Source organism: Arachis stenosperma, chromosome 8, assembly GCF_014773155.1.
Source record: "Arachis stenosperma cultivar V10309 chromosome 8, arast.V10309.gnm1.PFL2, whole genome shotgun sequence".
Taxonomy (NCBI): domain Eukaryota; kingdom Viridiplantae; phylum Streptophyta; class Magnoliopsida; order Fabales; family Fabaceae; genus Arachis; species Arachis stenosperma.
Window position 1 is genome coordinate 11,180,319 of NC_080384.1, and position 12,374 is coordinate 11,192,692.

At 34.7% G+C, this 12,374-nt stretch overlaps 2 pseudogenes; both read right to left on the reverse strand.

Annotated features, from left to right (window-relative positions):
• Nucleotides 1–2,694: 2,694 nt before the first annotated feature.
• On the reverse strand, nucleotides 2,695–5,631 carry LOC130945374 (pyrophosphate-energized vacuolar membrane proton pump-like; annotated as a pseudogene).
• Nucleotides 5,632–5,769: 138 nt separating this feature from the next.
• On the reverse strand, nucleotides 5,770–7,308 carry LOC130945375 (pentatricopeptide repeat-containing protein At3g29230-like; annotated as a pseudogene).
• Nucleotides 7,309–12,374: the final 5,066 nt, after the last annotated feature.

Consider the following 12,374-nt stretch of genomic DNA (forward strand, 5'->3'; position numbering starts at 1 on the left):
CCGGTTCGACCGAAAAATCGGTGAACCGAACCTCACATCGGTCTGGTCCAAATTTAGGATCGTTCAAGGCAAAGAATCGGTACGAACCGGTCAAATCCGAAATGAACCAGTGAGAATCGGTCAAATCCGGTGAAAACCAGACCGGACCGAACCGCGTGGGTGGCAGTTGAAGGGAAGTGCAGAGTAAGATCACTTCCGATCATCAAACCGCTCGAGCTACTGGTTCATCGGTTTAAAAGTTCAACTGGTTCAACCGTTGTTCAACTGAAATAACTGAATTATAATAAAATAACATCAAATTATAAATAAATATACAAAAATATAAATATATTCTGATATAAATCTTATATAAATATACAAAAATATAAATATATTCTGATATAAATCTTATATATATACAAATTAAAAGTATAATTCCAATTAAAATCTCATAATCACATTTAAATACAACACGAGTCAAATATAAAAAACCAAATATTAAAGGTCAAAACTTATATAAGTATAAAATTTATATTATATGAAATTTAAGATAGTCACAAGAAACAAAAAAAAAATTCATTGAATTAACCAAATCAATAATAAATATTTGATCATCTACTTATCTAGTTAATTGAGTTTATTCGGTTAATTCAATTCATCTATTTCTTCATTAAAAAAAAGATGACAAATTTATTTCTTCTCTAACAAAAGATTGATCATAATGAACAAATAGAAACTCTAATTTCAACAAAATTTTCAACATAATTTTCAGCTAATCACAATTTTAGCAAAATTTCAACACAATTTTAACAAAGATTAACAATCTTTTTCCAAAAATTAACTAAAAAAAAACCAGCAGTTAACTAATCATTCAATGATTCAATCAACACCAAAAATACAGAATATAGAGTACAGAATATAGAGTACAGAACAGTACTGGAGCATAGCTAATCATTCAATGATTCAAGTTATGGAAGGAAAAACTCTAAGATGGTTCAATCATCGCTAACAACCAGATAAGCTTTCAATCTTGCCAGAATCAAGCAATAATTCAGCAATCATCAACCACAATTTCAGATCTAAAACCAGTAACAGTAGAAATTATTGAAATGCACCATTCAATGCAACAAAAACCTATGCAGGATGCACTGTACAACAAAAGTATAGTTCAGGAGTTGTATATGGAAAAATAAGATAGTAAATCAAAAATAAAATTTTTTCACCATATCACCATATTTAAAAACTCATATATCTACCTTAAACTAAGACAAATAAATTAATCTCAGAATTAAGCCAGTCATAATGCAGCATAATTTGTAAAACTTAATGACACACAAAAGATAAATAAAAGATAAATAAAAATTCGGTGTTTATATTTATGAATTATGACTACTTGTCCTTGTCCCGATGCAATGCAATGCAGTACCATGACCCATCACCCACAAACCCAACCAAAAAAATATTAAAATGACATCACCGGAATCAAAGAATTTTTATTTCATGCATTGTACTGAGGTCCTTCATTTTATCTTAAATAGAGTATAATTTGAAGTCAAGTTTAATGTACATGTAGAATTTTTTTTCGAGACAAATACGGTTAATTAACAACAACGCCGTTAATTAACAACAACGCCGTGAGGTAGGAGCCAAAAGAATATTTGTACAATGTGCATAATAAAAGTTTAGGGAGTATTAGAGATATAACCATTAGTGTTACATTTTCCTATCAATTGAAGCTTTTGAGATGAATGGTATCATGACATGGTATTAGAACTCTAGATCCGAAAAGTTAAGAATTTGATTCTTAGTAAACCCCAAAATCAATTTAAGTTTTTGGGAAGATGTTTATTATTCCTAGTACTTGGATGGTCATTCTAGATAGTATAGGAGATGTTTATTTTGTAACTCAATAATCCATTATACACATTGTACAAATAGTTCATTGACTCCCTATCAGGACTCTTTCTAAATTTCACTACACCCCATCTGAAAAGGAGTCTTTTAACTCCGATAAAGAATTCAATTTTCTCACCTTAGTTCTTTGTGACTCTGTGACATCTGAATTTTACACTGAAACCCTGAGGCCAATGATCCCCAGTTAATTTAAGTAACTAAATACCTAACTCCTGCTCATTAAATAAAGTTATGAATTTAAACTTTTTAACTCTCAAATAGTAAATAGATAAAATAAAACATAAAACTCAATGCAAATTGTACCAAGTTAAAGACGTGCCTCGTGGTCCGTGTGGGTGTATTTCGGTATAGGTCCATATCATTTTAGTTTGAGCTGACCATCCTTGCGTATGAAAAACTATGAATCACAATCATAATGTAACACTGAGAAAATAAAAATGGGTAAGTAAATAGGTATATAGCCATTAGCCAATTTAACAATTCAAAACAACGTAGGAAGCCGGAACAATAGCAAGAAGAGACTATTCTAAAATATCATCATCATCAACACCATCATAGTCATCATCATCAACCTCCTCTTTACAAGGAAAACTTTTTTCTGCAGATTCAACCTAATCAAGTATCTGAAAAACTACCGACGAAATTAAAATTATATTGTTTTTTATTGGGGAGGGAAGGGTAGGGGGAGAAGAAAAAAATAGTAGAATGAGGATGGGTTTTCTTCCTTGTTATGGGTGAATTGATGGACGATGCTCTTTGCACTTGTCTTATCATTGTCTTGTGTGTGTATGAAAACAAAGTTTAGATCTTGAAGAGGAGGCCACCATGGGTGGCAAAGAAGGGAGCAAAGACAAGGGACTCAGCGGCCATAAGTTTGATGAGAATGTTGAGTGAGGGTCCAGATATGTGCTTCAGTGAGTCCCCAATAGTGTCTCCAATCACAGCTGCCTTGTGACAATCTGACCCCTTTGGCCCAAGGCTTCTCGCATGCTCAGATGCACCAGCCTATGACATCCAAATAATTCATTTACACATTAGACCATACTCATTAAACCTTTCACATCAATTTATATATATAGCCCAACTCCACAGTAAACTCCTTTACTTCTTGGCATGTGCCAGTCAGGGACTAGAGAAATGCCTCCAGTAAAAAGGAGAACCCAGAAGATTGTTGATAGAGCCAAAGTAAAACAATCGGTTACTTGAATATTGAGCATGCAATAAAATATGTACACTAAACTAAAATATTACTTGTACACCAGACACCAAAGATTACACCAAAAGGTGTTTCTACTCCAAAGAAGATACCGACAATGAGGGGTGTAAGCATGACAAGGGTGCCGGGCGGGATCATTTCTTTAATGGAAGCATTGGTGGAGATCTTAACGCATGTGGCGTAGTCAGGCTTGGCAGTTCCCTCCATCAGGCCAGGAATGGTATTGAATTGCCTGCGCACTTCCTCAACCATCTTTAGTGCATCACTTCCCACACTCTTCATGGTCATGGAAGAAAACCAATATGGAAGCATTGCACCAACAAGCAAACCAATGAAAACCTTTGGAGTCAACATATCAATAGTTGTGATAGCAGCACGGCTCACAAAGGCACCAAAGAGAGCCAGAGGCACAAGCGCAGCAGAACCAATTGCAAATCCCTGAAAAAGAATAACAAATTGTCACGCACCTATCTGGAAATGTGGTGTTTCCATAAAATCAAGATATCAGACTGTCAAAAAATCCAAACCTTTCCAATAGCAGCAGTTGTGTTCCAGCGGCTTCAAGGGCATCTGTTCTCTCCCTAATTCTGTGGCTCATGCCAGCCATCTCAGCAATACCTCCAGCATTGTCACTAATTGGACCTTAAGCATCAATGGCCAATCCAGTGGCTATGGTACTCAGCATCCCAAGTGCTGCAACAGCAATACCATACATGGCAGCAAAGCTGAAGCTAACAAAAATACTAGCGGCAATAGCAAAAATTGGGATAATGACAGACTTGTATCCCAAGGCAAGCCCAAAGATAACATCAGTGGTAGCACCAGTCCTGCAGGAATCTGCAATATCTTGCACAGGGCTGCAAAAGCAGGTAGGGAAAAAATAAGGTAACATCTAAAAATGAGAACATGTGAAAGTGCAAAATATATCCTAAAACTGCTTACCTATATGCATTGCTGGTATTGTACTCGGTTACAAATCCAATAATAATCCCTGCCCAAAGACCAACAGCAACACATAAAAATAGTTGCCTGCAAACAGAAAGCAATTTCATTAGTTCCAAATAGGCAATGTACCATTCATTATTTTGCTAATGGAGAATTGTAAAACATACCAGTTCTTGACATCTTTCTGGATTCCAAAATTGAAGATAGTGAAAGAAGATGGTAGTGCAATCCAACTAACAATTGCAATCCCAATGGTCATTAAAGCAGTGGAAATATTAAAGCAGTGGAAATAATGAGTTGTTTTTTCAATGCCGGCTCAATTTCCTTCACAGCCTTTATCTCAAAAGAGTCAGTTGCAAATAAGGTGGTAAGTAAACAGACTATGATACCCACAGAGCTGACAATGAGAGGGTACATCATAGCAATCAACTCATGGTTCACCCCAAAAGAGGAGATGGAAGCAACAACAAGGGAAGCACAGTATGACTCAGCATATGAACCGAAGAGATCAGATCCCATATCAGCAATATCCCCAACATTATCACCCACATTATCCGCAATCACCTGGTTACAACATGATTGACTCAGAGTCGGATATACAGGAAAATTATTGAAAATACCTTAAAAATAAAATCTAGCTCAGGGAGATCTCTCTTACAGTAGGATTTCTTGGGTCATCCTCGGGAATGTTCCTTTCAACCTTGCCAACAAGATCAGCACCAACATCAGCAGCCTTAGTGTAGATACCTCCACCAACTCTGCCTAAGAGAGCCATAGAAGACCCACGAAGACCATAACCAGTTATGGCCTCAAAAAGACCTTCCCAGTCATCGCCATAGTAGACCTTGAAAACGTTGATAGCAATGTAAAGAACCAATAGACCATTTGCAACAAGGAGAAATCCCATAATTGCACCAGATCTAAATGCAGTGATGAAAGCCTTTCCAACACCCTTCCTCACCTCCAAAGTGGTTCTCGCATTTGCATAAGTAGCGATTTTCATTCCAAGGAAACCGGAGACTAGCGACGTGATGCCACCGAGCAAGAATGAAATAGTGCTGAAAAGGGCAGTGGCTAGAGCTGGTTTACACATCTTGGTTTCATCATAGGTGCAAGGCTGGTGGCTTCTGTTGAATCCTTACATAGAGCCAAGGAAGAGGAATATCAAGATGGCAAAAGCCACCATGAAGATTCCCACATGCTTGTACTCAGTGAAAAGGAAAGAGGTTGCTCCTGTTGATGATCAACAATAAATATATTAACATAAGAAGAAATACACAACAATAGTTAGAAAAATATCCCGTAAATGTGAATTGAAGATTTAAAAAAAAAAAATATGCAGAGATGTATAAAACTCCAAGCAACAGCTGAAACTAGGATTAGGTCTAGTAGTATTAAACTGAAACAAACCGAAGGCTAAAAGGTTTTTGTGAAGATATAGCCAATGGAGAGAAAATTACATATAAACCATGTTCAAACGGCAATAAGGAATTAAGAGTACGAAAATGTTAAAACTGTTTCACGGATGACAGAGAAAATATGTACTCTAAGCTGATCAATAAACACATACTGCTCATATCGAGATCAAATCTAGTTTACATATATGGAATGTTAAAATGGACTATTTTGTGACAGTCATATTTTCTTTTCTTGAGCTATGGACTACCTCCGTTTGATTTTCCAGACCTGGTTAATGTCCTTTATCAATCTGTCAATCATTCTATATATATATCATCTGATTTAGGGTGTGACTGATCAAATGCTGTAAATTCATGCACTTCCTCTTCTACCTCAATCGAACTAGCTCCAGAAGGCTTTTGGCTTCCTGTGTTCTTCATTTGCCACTTTACACTAGCAACATTCACCCAATCCCCTGCTTGAGCATAAATGTTTGACAAAAGGTTGAAATTTCCAGGATCCAATGGTGCCAACTCAAACAAGTGTTCGCACACAGCGTTTGCAAGATCTACATCATTATGCATTCGACAAGCCCCCAAAAGAGTTCCCAAGACTATTTCATTTGGCTCCATAGGCATGTTGCGCACAAGCTGAAAAGCTTCCTCCAGGTGTCCCCCTCGACCAAGAAGATCAATCATACAACCATAGTGCTCAACTTGAGGAACAATCCCATGCACTTTCTCCATTCAATAGAAGTAATATGCCCTCATTGACAAGGCCTGCATGGGTGCAAGCACATAAAAGGCCAATGAACGTATATTTGTCCGGTTCAAAACCCTCATGTACCATCCTAGTGAAAAGCTCAAGTGCTTTCTCACCACATTCATGCATGTCTAACCCTTGAATTATGGAATTCCAAGGCACCAAATCTTTCTTTTCAATCCTACTAAAGACACCAAGGGCAACATCCACACAACCACACTTCGCATACATATCGATGAATGCGTTCAACACCTTAGTGCTACATCAAAACCTCCGCCTCTCAACAGAAGCATGAATTCTTTTCCCTAACACGGCCATTCCAGACTCGGCACATGCAGTCAAAATACTTATCAGAATCCCATCATCAACCCTCATCCCAACTCCCTCCATCTTATCATACAACTTTATTGCCTCATTAACAAGCCCCTTCTCAGCATCCCAGATATCATAGTGGTCCAAATCACCAAGTTCTTCCCAGGACACTTATCAAACAACATCCTTGATATATTCATATCCCCAACTCTACAGTAGCCCCAAACCATCGTCGCCCATGACACGACATTCCTCTCAGGTATTCCCTCAAACATCTCAAGCACCTTCCCCATCTCCTCAGCCTTAGCATACCCATCCAACATGATGTTCCAACTAACTACATCCCTCTCAGGCGTTTCATCAAACACCTTGCAGGCTTTCTCAAACTCACCACCTCTCACCAACCCACCAATCACAGAGTTCCAAGACACCACATCCCGTTCCTCCATCTCCAAAAACAACCAAATTGCGGCATAAATTCTAGCACCCCCACATTTACAATACAAATCTATCAACGAGTTCGGCACAAATATATCACTCCCAAAAAACCCAAACTTCACCACATGTGCGTGGATCATCTGCATCATCCAAAACTGTTATAACCATCAAAAGCTTTCAACAGACACGTGTATGTGAAGCTATCTGAAAAACATCGTTCCTTTATATCTGGAAGAAGGTTTCAAATGCGACGGAAGGGTGAGCCTTGTTTTGGGCCTGAGCTCTGAGAGAGTGTTGTAGAGGTGGGCGTTAATGAGCTTGCTTTTTTTCTCTAAATAATTCATGTTGAATTAAAAACTAAAAAAAAACTCAATTTTTGGAATGAAATATTACTTTTAGACCAAAAGTTTTGTCTTTTTAATAGATTATTAGGTTAAAATTTGACGTATTTAAATCGGAATGTGTCAATGGGGCAGGGCGAGAGGCGGTGATGTCTCCCTACTCCTCATCCCTGCTTTTAAATTTACTTCCTGTCCCCGTTTTCATTTTTCGTTGTGGAGGAATATCGCTCCCTATTCCAATTTTTCATAGGGCCTCATTCTCTGCGAAGACTCCATTCTCATCTTTTTTATAGTTTTGACTAATTATTAATTTCTATACGAATAGAGTTAAAAGTATTCATCCTATACAAAAATAACAAGATTTTATACAAAAAGTTTAAACGACAAGATGGTGACTTTCAAAATGACGCTATGAGTGACACCATGGCGAGCCAGAACACAGAGCAATAGACGAGATGGGGGACGCGACAGCAGATAGGAGAATGGATATGACGACAGAGTTGTGGAAATGAACGCCATGAATATAGAGAACAACGCGGTGAGGGTGATAGAATGGTGAGCGGTGACAATGCGGTGAGACGAGAGAGTGGCGAGGGAGTAGCTGCAGAAATGTTGGATGGAGTATGGACGACGCTAGGGATCTATAAATTAAAAAAAAATGTTATGCAAATGAGGATTAGAAATTTTGAGTTTCTCTCTCTATATATATATGTATATATGACATGTGAAATGACTAAAAAACATATATGAGAAATAAACTATTAAGGACAATTAACTAAATTTATGAATTTCGGAGATGGACGGGGATGGCACGGGGATCCCTGCTCGGGTCCCCGCGCCTGCCTCGGGAGAATTTTGTCCCCCGTTTCCATCCCCGCGGAAAAAGTCCCTACAGTCGGATCTCCATTTGGAGCAGTCCCAGTAGGGATCTCCGCGTCTCGGGGAGTTTTGTCATCCCTATATTTAAGGTAATAACAACCTAGGTTTTGAAAAATTGACTTTTCGAATTTTATAAGTTGAAAATTCGCAAAAATCGAGTGACACAGTTAGATTCTATTTGATGAGCAAGAATCGAATACATAGAAAAAAATAATAATATGTTATTATTTAGTATAAGATTAAATTACACAGTTGATTCATATATTTTTATTGAAATTGCAAATTAGACTCTACACTTTAAAAGTTTGTAATTGGGTCACTAAACAAAATTAAATTTTGTAATTTAGTCCCCACCGTTCAAATAACGTTTGATTTAACCGAATATTCGCTAGCATATTCGCTATTTTAAACATGTGAGTTGCACGTATTTGACAGTAGGGACCAATTTGCAATTTTAGTGAAAGTATAGGGACCAACTATGTAACTTAACCATTTAAAAATGACAAAAAACTTCCTGGGCTATCTAAACCCACCCAACCCTCCCCAACTCTCTCACTATCTGTTTCTCACTTTTCAAAACAGCACCCTATCCCCATCGCTCTTTGTTTTTCACCTCGATTCACTATCGCCGTGTCTCTAGCCTTCGTTGCCGCATTGGATCCACTGTGTCTGTGCTCATGAGTCGCGTCTCACCACCTTCCTCTATCTCGCCTCCCTCTCACCTCTGTTATTCGGATGGACTCGTGTCGTTGCTACCTCCTCTCTTCCCATCCTTCTGTTATTGCTTACTGGATTATAATATGTTGTTCTCTTGCTATTTTATATGATTATGGTAAATTGGATTGCTGTTTTTATGCTGATTTGTTACTGTTTTCTTCTTAGGCATTGGATTGTGATACTTTGAGCATGTTTGGAATTATAATTATTCTCTTGTTATCGATGTTCAGTATTGGAATTAGAAAAAAAGAAAAAATCACTGGATGAAAGGGATAATAGAAGAAGGGGATGCGGGCAGGTTAACGGTGATAATGGAGGAGGAGGAAGATAAGAAGAAGGATGGCCCGCGAAGGATAGGGGCTCGACGGCGATGGTGATAAGGGGCAGTTGATGGTGGTTCGACAATGATGTTCTAGAAAGAATAGCTGAAACGCGAAGAAGAGAGGAGGAAGAAAAGGGAGAAGAAGAAGACAAAGACATTATGGTAAATGTACTTTTTTTTTTTTACGGTAAACGTTATTGGAGACCTAATTACAAAATTATACTTTATACAGGGACCTAATTATAAATTTTTTAAAATGTAAAGACCAATTTACAATTTCACTAAAAATATAAGGACCAACTATATAATTTAACCTTAGTATAAGAATTGAATCCAAAATTCAACTGGTAAAAATTAATATCAATACTCTCTGATTAATTTAACTATATTAGAGTAATCTAAAAATATTTTACAATAGTTATAATCATAATATTAGTGTCATATATATTGGTAATTTTAATATTCGATCTGATAAAATAAAAATATGGGATTAAAAATGTATAATTTTGATAATTATTGCCAAAACTTACTTTGTAACTAAATTTCTTCTTTATTTATCCCTCAAAGCCACATCCGTCTCTTTCTCTCTCTCCCACCTCTTACTTTATTTTCTTCCCAAAATTAAGACAATTCTAGAGAAAAAAAGCAAGGAAATCTCCATGAAAGCAAGCTTTTAAGCTCGGTCATGGAAGGAAAAAAACCTCTAATCAAAATTTCAAACTGATAAAAGTCTTTTTCTTGCTTTTTTCTTCGTTTTCGTATAAATTCCTTTGAAATAAATTGAAGTAAAATTCTAATTTTCACTCTTCTAAGATTCGACCTTTTGATGTTCATGAAAAAACTTCATGTTTTTTTTTTATGTTTTTCTTTAGAAAACCCTAGAAGTCTCAAAGAGCAAGAACCATCATTCTCAAGATTGAAAGGTGAAAAAAATTTCCCATTTTCTCATTAAATAGGTTCAGCCATGCTGCACTAATAAAGGAGATAATCATGTTTGATTCTATTCTCTTTATAAATAATATTTTAGGTATCTCAAGAAGTTAAAAGTCACAAGCCTCAAGTTCAAAGGGTGAGTAACACGGCTTAGGATTCGGTGGTTCCAGAACCTTTGGACCATTTAATGGTCTCATTAGAAAACATGTTTTTAGAATTTTTTTAACAATTATTACATAGTTCTTGAACTAATTTTAATTACAAATTAACTCCATATATCTTATTTAATTATAAAAACTGTTTTTTATTTTATAAATTATTATTTTATCAATTATCTATTATATTTATTAATAATCAAATACAAAAACAACAACCAATTATATTCTCTATTAATCATAATAAAGCTTTTGGCCATTCCAATCGATTAAAATATTAAATTTGATCTCGTGACGTTCGTCCATGGCTTCCAAATCGTGTTTCCTTGAAATTCAATCGATTGGTTTATCAAAACAATCGATTGAATTGTAACTCAATCGATTGAATTATAGTGTATCACAAAACAATCGATTGAAAGTTGTAAGGTAGAATGGTTTTCACTTAAACCAATCGATTGTTTATACTTTTCAATCGAATGAATGCCCAAAAAACAATCGATTGTTTTTGTTACTCAATCGATTGGATTCACAAAAACAACATGAATTTGCCAAATACAATCGATTGGAAAGTGATGACATTGAAGTTTTAGCCAAATTCAATCATTGGTAATGTAATCCAATCGATTGGAAGGTGATGAAGTTGAATTTTTTGCCAACTTCAATCGATTGGTAATGCTACCCAATCGATTGAAATGTGTCCTGCGCCTATTTCAATCTTGTTATCTTTTTAGAAATTATCTTATTATTCATCTATCTTATCTTTAAAATTCTATCTTCAATTTTTGCTGTTTTATTTTGATGTAGATAAACTAATCTTATCTTTTCCTTAGTATTAACATTATAAATTGGTGAATAATCCATCACTAATTATTCAATCCCACCATTGAAATCGTGTATCATTTTCTTTGATTATAAAAAATTTAATTATTTTTCTTTGGAACATCCATCTACTCAATATCCATTTTTTTAATTTTTTATCCGTCTATTTAATATCCACTATTTCTTCATCGTTAATCACTGTTGCAGTAATCAGCAAAGGTCCAATCAAGTTTTTCATTGTAGTGTTCAAAAAATAAACTATTGTTTTTATTACAAAATCGAGGCCAGTGAATAGAATCTCTAATTTTGTAATTATTCGTTTTGATACTTTATTCGTGAAATTGATTGTGTAAGGAAAAAATATTTTTTTATCTTTTATTAATTCATAAAAATTGAGAAATACTAAAAAATAAATAGATATTATTATTTTTTATTATTAATTAATTAGCTAGTAATCAGGGATGGACCTAGAGGGGGGCAAGTAGTGGCCTGGACACCCCAAAATTTTAAGAAACTATACTTATCTATAACAATTTATATTAGGAATACAGAGGGTTTGGTGTCGAATATTTTTTTCCTATTTTACCCCTATGTTTATAATCTAAAACAACATACTCAATCACGTACTCACGTTCTGTAAATTTTACATTAACCCATGACAGAACGATGTAACTGCTCGTTAAGATATTCTTATTGGATGTAAATTATTGTTACAAATATTTTTATTACGATATGTTTTAAATGAATAAAAGTAGAATAGTTCAATAAGGATTAATTTAAAAAAAAATAAATTTACACTAATAAATTTTCTCTTCAAATTATTAACGTACTTTTCTAATATACTCTAAGTACCTACACAATATATAATATCAATTAGCGTTCAAATTTAAGTTCCAATATTGTTATTAACGAGAGAGGTTTATTAATTTTTAAAAAAATTTACACACAATAAGTTTTGTATCAATATATCATGATTCATTTTAAAAATAATATTTATTCATCTAAGTTATAGAGTGTCTTGAAAAATTATATTTAAATAATTTTTTTATTTTTTAACTATTTTATATTTTTAGATTGAAAACTTTGTATTTTTTTATTCAAGCTTTATTTTTATATTTTATTTTAATTGTCTTATTCAAAACTATTAATATGAATTTTTATTTTGTAAGATAAATAAAAAGATGAAATTTTTTTAATAAATTAAATTATTGAAAAACTTACTTGTTATAAAAGAAGTTAAGTAT